The sequence below is a fragment of the Octodon degus genome, unplaced genomic scaffold, assembly GCF_000260255.1.
Source record: "Octodon degus isolate 3935 unplaced genomic scaffold, OctDeg1.0 scaffold00054, whole genome shotgun sequence".
In the NCBI taxonomy this organism is placed as follows: domain Eukaryota; kingdom Metazoa; phylum Chordata; class Mammalia; order Rodentia; family Octodontidae; genus Octodon; species Octodon degus.
Window position 1 is genome coordinate 11941586 of NW_004524630.1, and position 7359 is coordinate 11948944.

Here is a 7359-nt window from a genome sequence, read left to right on the forward strand (position 1 = left end):
TGAAGTGCAAGGGCCTGAGTTCAATTCTGGTTCTAAAAAAAAAAAAAAAAAAGATATGCAAAGAGCTTATAAAGGACCAAGACATTTCTCTAAATGCCCTCGGATAGCTAACTCAAGAAGGAAAAGGGGCACGCCTGGAATCCCAGCACTGCTGGAGGACAAGGCAGGAGAGTCACAAATCTTAGCCCAGCCCAAGACCCCAGGCCCTGGGTTCGTTCTCCAGTACTCCCCAAAGGTGTGAAGAAAGATTGGAGGGCTGACTCGCAGGGGGCCGGGAACCTGGTGCCTCTCTGTCCAGTCTGCAGGCAGAGAGCCGCACAAAGAAAGGGCCAAGTTAGAATCAGGGTCCACCAGCTGCTAGGCCTTGCGGGGTGGAAAACCGGGCGGAAAACAGCACCTGCCCAGAGGGTGCTGTGACTGAGCGAGTCACAACAGGTGACCTGGAACAGGCCACAAGCATTCGACTGTCTCCTGCAGCCACAGCCTCAGGAGGCTACTCTCCCAGCTCCGTATCTTCCCACTGAGAAACCAGCAACCCTTGATGGCAGGCTGCTTTGGGGGCAGAGGCAGGGAAGTGATCAAAGACACAGGGGCACGGTGGGGTCTGCTGGAGAGCTGGGGCGGGCATGAGCACTCCCATTCTTACTCCTCTCTCCAGGCTTCCAAGGAGATGCCCACGAGGCCTCCTCCTCCTCCATCGAGACACCCACAGCAGGAAAAAGGCAGGGGCGGGAGAGGCAGGGTGGGGACCACGCAAAGGCATATTTACTGTAAAGTGGTAGAGCTGAACAGAAGCCGCAGCTTAACCTCCAGGCTATGCTGTCTGCCTCCCACCCCCCACAGAAGCCTTCAGGGAACACAGCCTCAGTAGAGCCCTGCAGACCTGAACATCCTCCACTAGGCCCCTACTAGCCAGAGGTACAGCGGAAGGGTACAGGCCACACAGACACAAAGGGGTCGCCACTCTCGCCAAGGGTCAGACCTGACAGTTCAGCAAGCCCTGCTCCTCCTCCTGCCTTTCGCCCAGGTACAGTACAAGCCCATGGTCTTGCCTTTTCTTCTCCTTTCTTGAATCTGATTACCAGTCTCCCTGTGGGGAGAGCCTGGTTTTTTGATACAGGGTCTCACTATGTTGCTTAGGTTGGCCTCAAATTCAAGGATCCTCCTGCCTCATCCTCCTGCTGGGATTATAGGCAAGTGCCACCAGGCCCAGTTTTTTCCTTTTTCTTTTTTTGAAGCTATTACAATCTTCTCTCTTTTATGCAATTCAAACTTTCCAATGATAAAAAACATTAATGAATTACTGGGCTTGGGAAGATCTTTTTCCCACCCTCCAGTACCTTATACCTAAAGACAGCCAAAGGCCACCTTCAAAAAAATAACAAATCATAGACAGTCGAGCCCCAGGAGGCCAAGGATGTCAGTCCACTTTCTGGAGCATCCAAGTATCTGAGTATACCGGATGCCCACCTCCATTCCAGTCACAGAATCCAAGACAAATTCTAAAAAGTGGCACCGAAGATGGCAGAGGGGATGCCTGAAGGGAAGGGAAGGTCAGTCAGCCAGTTCATGTAAATTTCCAGACAACCTCCCCTCCAGTCCCACAACCTGCTGCATTATTTGTGGAAGCTAAAAACAAAAAGCAAACCAAGCCGGAGGCCAGAAGTGGTGGCGCACACAGCCAGTCTGGGCTCCACAGTGAGTTCAAGACCAGCCTGAACTACATAGCAAGACCCTGTCTCAAAAAACCTTTTTTTTTTTTTCTTTTGAGACAGGGATTCACTATGCAGGCTGGCCTTGAGCTCTCATAGATCCTCCTGTTTCAGCCTCCTAAGTGCTGGGATTACAAGCATGTGCTACCATGCCCAGCCCAAAATATAAAATATTTTAAAAACAAAATAAATAAAGAAAATATAAGCTGAGAGCCTTACTTCCTGCAAACTTCGGCAAAAGTATCACGTCTCTAGTTTTACAATTTTTTTGTTTTGTTTTGTTTTGTTTTAGTACAGGGTCTCCAGGGTCTTACTACACTGATCAGACTCGCAGTGATCCTCCAGTTTTCAGCCTCCCAAGCGCTGGGATTACAGGCACCACCACCAGTGCACCACCGGGCCCAGTTTTAATCACTGCCATCTCAGCATGCCCCTGGGACGGAGCCGGCACAGCACCACAGGGATCTGCCCTCAGTTTTACAATTTCTACCAGCTGCTTAAGTAAAAAAGCTTGGACACTGAACTCGGCCTCTGGGTTGGAACATCACTAATCTCCTCTGCCCACAAACCACCTCAATTCTCTGGCCCGAGTCTTCCCATCTGGTTTTATTAAAGAAGGCTTTTCAACTCGTATTACTTTTTCTATTTTTTTTTTTAATTTATTTTTATTTTTTGGCGGAACCGGGGATTGAACTCAGACCCTTGCGCTTGCCATGGAAGCGCTTATTCCGTTGAGCCATCTCCCCGGCCCCCACTTTTTCTAAAGTACCCGCTGCCTACCTGGTTAGAGGAACGCTGCTGGCCGGGGAGCAGAGTGCAAGGGCAGCCCTGCGATGACAATGAGGACAACCAACCCCCAGCACAACCGCAGCCCTCGGGCCAGGAAGGGTGGCAGCAACAGGTGGTGACACCTGAGACGCACATCAGGCACCCTTAAGGCAGGGGCTCAAGGGCACACTCTAAATCAGAGCCCAGGTCTGGACCCCAGCCTTGCTTTTCAGTTAGAGCTTCTCACTGTCCCCGACCCTTGACCTGGGATTTCACCAGACTCTGAAAGCTTGAGAACAAAAAGTCTGACCTTACATATTGTAGGGAACAAATGAGAAGATGTACACAAAGCACCTAGCACGTGTTCCCGCAGATAAATGCCCCAACAACTCAAGCTGCTAGCTGCCAGGCTAAACGCAAATCTGTAATCCTCCTGCCTCCCCATCCCAGAATGCAAGGATGCTAACTGTTCTTAGCTATCTAGGAATCAGGAAAGCACAATGGTGCGATCTCTGTCTTACGCCATCCAAAGGACGCATGTGTGTCTCCTCTGAAGGTAACAATGAAATGTAATATAAGAAAAACCCAATTGAGGTCCTAGCTCAAAGAGCTGCTCACTTACAACTTAGAGCAAATCACGTCATCTTCATTTCCTCATCTATGATATGGGAATAACGGACTACACTACGTACCCTTTGATGACAAGATCAATGACACTGGGCCTCGTGCCACACACCTGTGACCCCAGAATTCTGGAAAGCTGAGGAAGCAGGATCTCAATTGCAAGCTCCTTCCCCAAGCACAACAAAAGTTCAAGCCCAGCCTGGGCAACTTAGTGACTTAGAAAGATGCTGTCTCAAAATTTAAAATTGTAAAACAGGATGAAGATACAGCTCAGTGCAAAGATCCCTGGGTTCAACCCCTAATACTGAAAAATAAGAATCAATGAGATGGGGGCTGGGGAGGTGCTGGCTCAGTGGTAAAAGCACTTGCCTAGTGCTACCTAGGCCCTGGGGGAGGGGAGGCCAGAGATGGACACATGGACACGCACACATACATACGTACACACACACACACACAAAAGGCGTGAGCGTGACAGCAAGCAATGAACAATACTCCATTTCCTCAGAGAAAAAGTAGCATGTGCATGCGGAGCAAGCTCAGTATTAAAATGCCAGGCCCACTATTAGGGGACATAAGTAAACCAATGATGGTTACTTTTTCAAGAACATTAGGTCTGATAGCATTTTAATCTTTTCATGGGCCTTTCAGAGGCCAGCAAAGGCAGAGCCACCAGAGGAAAGAGCTTTGTCCTGCCTGCTGCTCTGGCCGCCACCACCCTGGGTCACTCTTCATATCCAGTGCAGGAGAAATTAGGTAAGCAGGGCTGCTTCCGCCAGACATCAGCATAGCAGCAAGCCAAATGCCTCACCTGGACGGACCGGAACAGGTCACTTCTGCCCTTTTCTTCTCCTGTACTGAGTGGTAATAAAAGATCTCTTCTAGGCCAGACATCACCCTTTCTTCAAAAATGTGACATGGGGAGTGGTGATGTGGTGGTGATGCCAATAATCCTAGCACTTGGGAGGCTGGGGCAGGAGGATCCTTACAAATTCTATGCTAGCTTAGACCACATGGGGAGACTGTCTCAAAAATACACCCCCCGAAAAAAAAAACACCGCAACATGGAGCCAGTTGTGATGATGCATGTCCGTAATCCTCGTACTCTGGGGGCCAGGGAGATGGCTCAGTAGAATAAGTGCTTGCCTGGCAAGCGCAAGGCAAGCGCAAGGGCCTGAGCTCAATCCCTGGTTCCGCAAAAAGAAATCCTAGCACTCAGGAGGCTGAAGCAAAAGCAGTGCTAGTTCAAGGTTGGCCTGGGCCACGCAACAAATACAAGGCCGGCCAGAATTACACTGCGAGACTGTCTCAAAAGAAAAACAGATCAATAAATATATACATAAATACACATATGCTGGGTGTGGCGGCACATCTATAATCCCAGTACTTAACACTCAGGAGCTGAGTGCTACAAATTGAAGGGCAGCCTAAACTACAATAGCAAGTTCAAGGCCAGCCTAGAATATTGAGACCAGGTATCAAAAAAAAAGGGGGGGGGGGAGACAGACTGACAGACAGAGACAGAGACAGAGACAGACAGAAGAGTAAAAGAAGCGAGGAGATGGGAGGAGAGGACACAGGTAGCATATGCTGGATGTGGTGGCACATGCCCCTAATCCCAGCATTTAGGGAAGCTTAAGCACTGAAAGTTCAAGTCCTACCTTGAATTTAGCAAAATCTTCTCCCAAAATAAAAGAGAATAGGATGTACTTCAGTGGTAGAGTGCCGAGTCCAATGATTCAAAACACACACACACACACACACACACACACACCCATGAACCAGGAGGAAGAGTTCAATTTTTCCTTGATTTTTCCTTCTGGATACAAAGGAGTATGTTTCACTTATAACCTACTATTACAATGTTCGGGGCTGGGCGTGCTAGAACAGATCTATAATCTTAGGAGGCTGAGACTGGACGATCACCATGAGTCTGAGGGCAACCTCGACTACACAATGAGTCCAAGGCCAGTGGGAAGTACGTAGTGGGACCCTGTCTGCACCAATAAATACACAAATAATAAATAAATAAAATGGTGGGAGATGTCCCTATAACCCCAGCACTCTAGGAAGCTAAGACAGGACTGCAAATTAGACCCAACTCAAGGAACTTGGCAAGCAACACCCTGCCTCAAAATAAAATAAAAAAGGCTGGAGATGTAGCTCAGTGGGAAGGCTGAGTTCAAGTCTCAGCACCACATGCAAGCACATACCCAGACTCGGAAGAACTTAAAGGTTAAGAGTGACAGGCGGAGTAAGGGGAAGCTAATCTTTCCATCTACAAAGAGAACATGCAGTCAAAATGTATCTAGCTTGACAGTGTGGATCACATCAGTAATTCCAGCACTTGGGAAGCTGAGGCAGGAGGACCGCCAGGAGTCTGAGGTCAGCCTGGACTACACAGCAAGAGAGACCCTGTCTCAGGGAAGGGAAAAAAAAAAGAGGAAAAGACAAATTTATCTTTATTGAATACTATGTGACAAGCACTTTGCGGAATACTTTACCCTACATTACCTCCAAAGACCATCTTCTCGTGCACACCTGGAAACACCCTGAAATAACCACCTCAGGCAAGAAGGAGGAAAATCAATCTGGCAGTCAAGCCTTAGACACTGCAAATGTTAGTGTTATTAAAAAAAAAAAAAAACTTTGGCAGAGGAACCAAGTTCTAAAAGATCCCTTGCCCCAGGAATAACCAAATGACATCTGTCCTCTAACTCTGAAATTAAGGATGCTATTTAATCCACTACCAAAACCTCCTAAAAACTTTACAACCTACAACACCGAAAAACTCATTGTAAGGCTACACTAACCAGGGCCAAATTTCTGACCTGAGTACACATGACCATCAAACATGGAATTTATAACATCCTCTTAAAGGTCCCTTAAAGGTGTGCTCATAGAAGTCAGCCACACAACCAGCTGGCACCTGTGTGGCCAGGTAAGAAGGTAACGCCAGCTCCCGCTGGCAGTAGCAATTTGTAGTGAGCTGTCTCTCTTACCATAAAACCTAACTCACCGTTCTCTTTGGGGTACAAACCTACCTGACTGTTTACAAAGCAAACTGGCAGATGGTACCAAATACACATAGAGTGCTGGTACCACTCTCTCCATCTACTTCCTACTTAAAAAAAAAAAAAAAAATAGCAAAAGAAAAAAAAACACACACACACACACACTATATCTCCATTGCTCTGCGTTAACTCCTTTCATGTAAACCATAATTAATGTCTGCCTTAAACACCAACATTAAATGAACATAAATGTTGTTTGCATTCTTGGACTACAAGAACTGTCTCTGCATTCAGACTCTGGAGAAAAATCAGCCAAGATATACGGCTGGCCCTTTCTCCTAAAAGGAATGAGGTACAGGGCCAGCGCCCCAGTGGCCTGGAAGACCCCTTCCTTCCTCCTTACAAACCGAAGGAGCCGAGGATTCGATCCCTATCAAGGTGAGATGCAGAGACGTGTAAGCGGCTATCACTCCATCTGGCTTCCTGCTAACACCAGACAAGCCCCGGATCTGCGGAGGGCTCCTCAAGGTGATTGTCTGAAACTAGGAATTTCCAGCGTGCCACGAAGACCTCCAACAGTGCCACCACTCTGCAAAGCTGTTGGGGAGGGGATGCCCTTAGACACGCGGCGTAGATGCCAGCCACCCCCGACTCACCCCACCAGCACAAGGAAATTCCAGGTTCTCTCCTGGCCACCTGCCATAACGACCTCGCCAACCCACACACCGCGCATGCCAGGCTCCAGAGCCGGGATCGCCGAATCGGACCTGCCCCTGGACGCTGAGGCCGCCCGCAGGACCGCGCGCAACCGTGCGCGCCCCCACAGAGCCTCCGGCACCCCGGCCGCGCCCCTCTCCCCCGGGTTCCCCGCGAGCCGGTCGCCTCCCGGGTCCCCGGCGTCAGCCCATCCAGCGCCGGCTCGCTGACCCGCCCGGCCGAACCGACCTATCACCCGACCCCTGGGTCAAGGGCAGGGGATCGCCAAGGCGGGAGGCGCGAGGAGGGGCCCGCCGCGGCCCACGGGGTTCGAGGCGTCGCCAAGAGGAGGCGCCCTCGACAGGCCAGAGCCCGGGGCTGCCCGCGCGGGTCGTCCGCGGCCACACGTCGGGTCGCTGCGGCCACAGAGCCCGCAGAGGAGCGCAGGCGGGATGCGGCTCCCGGGGCCCTCAGAGCCCAGCCCTCACCTCCGCCTCATGATGCGGCGTCCCCCGGCGTCGGCGTCCCCGAGGCGGGCCGGGACCGCG

General features: G+C 50.3%; 1 protein-coding gene across 22 annotated transcripts in view; it reads right to left on the minus strand.

The window, feature by feature from the left end:
• Mical3 (microtubule associated monooxygenase, calponin and LIM domain containing 3) overlaps positions 1 to 7359 on the minus strand; it is a 218064-nt gene that overhangs the window by 193245 nt on the left and 17460 nt on the right. For 21 of the 22 annotated variants that reach the window (XM_004633390.3, XM_023717717.1, XM_023717715.1 and 18 more), the window contains exon 1: positions 7300 to 7359. The exons of the other annotated variant lie outside the window; for it this stretch is intronic. The gene's annotated coding sequence lies outside the window, so the exon portion shown is untranslated. The remainder of the gene's footprint in view (positions 1 to 7299) is intronic. 22 annotated transcript variants of the gene reach the window in all.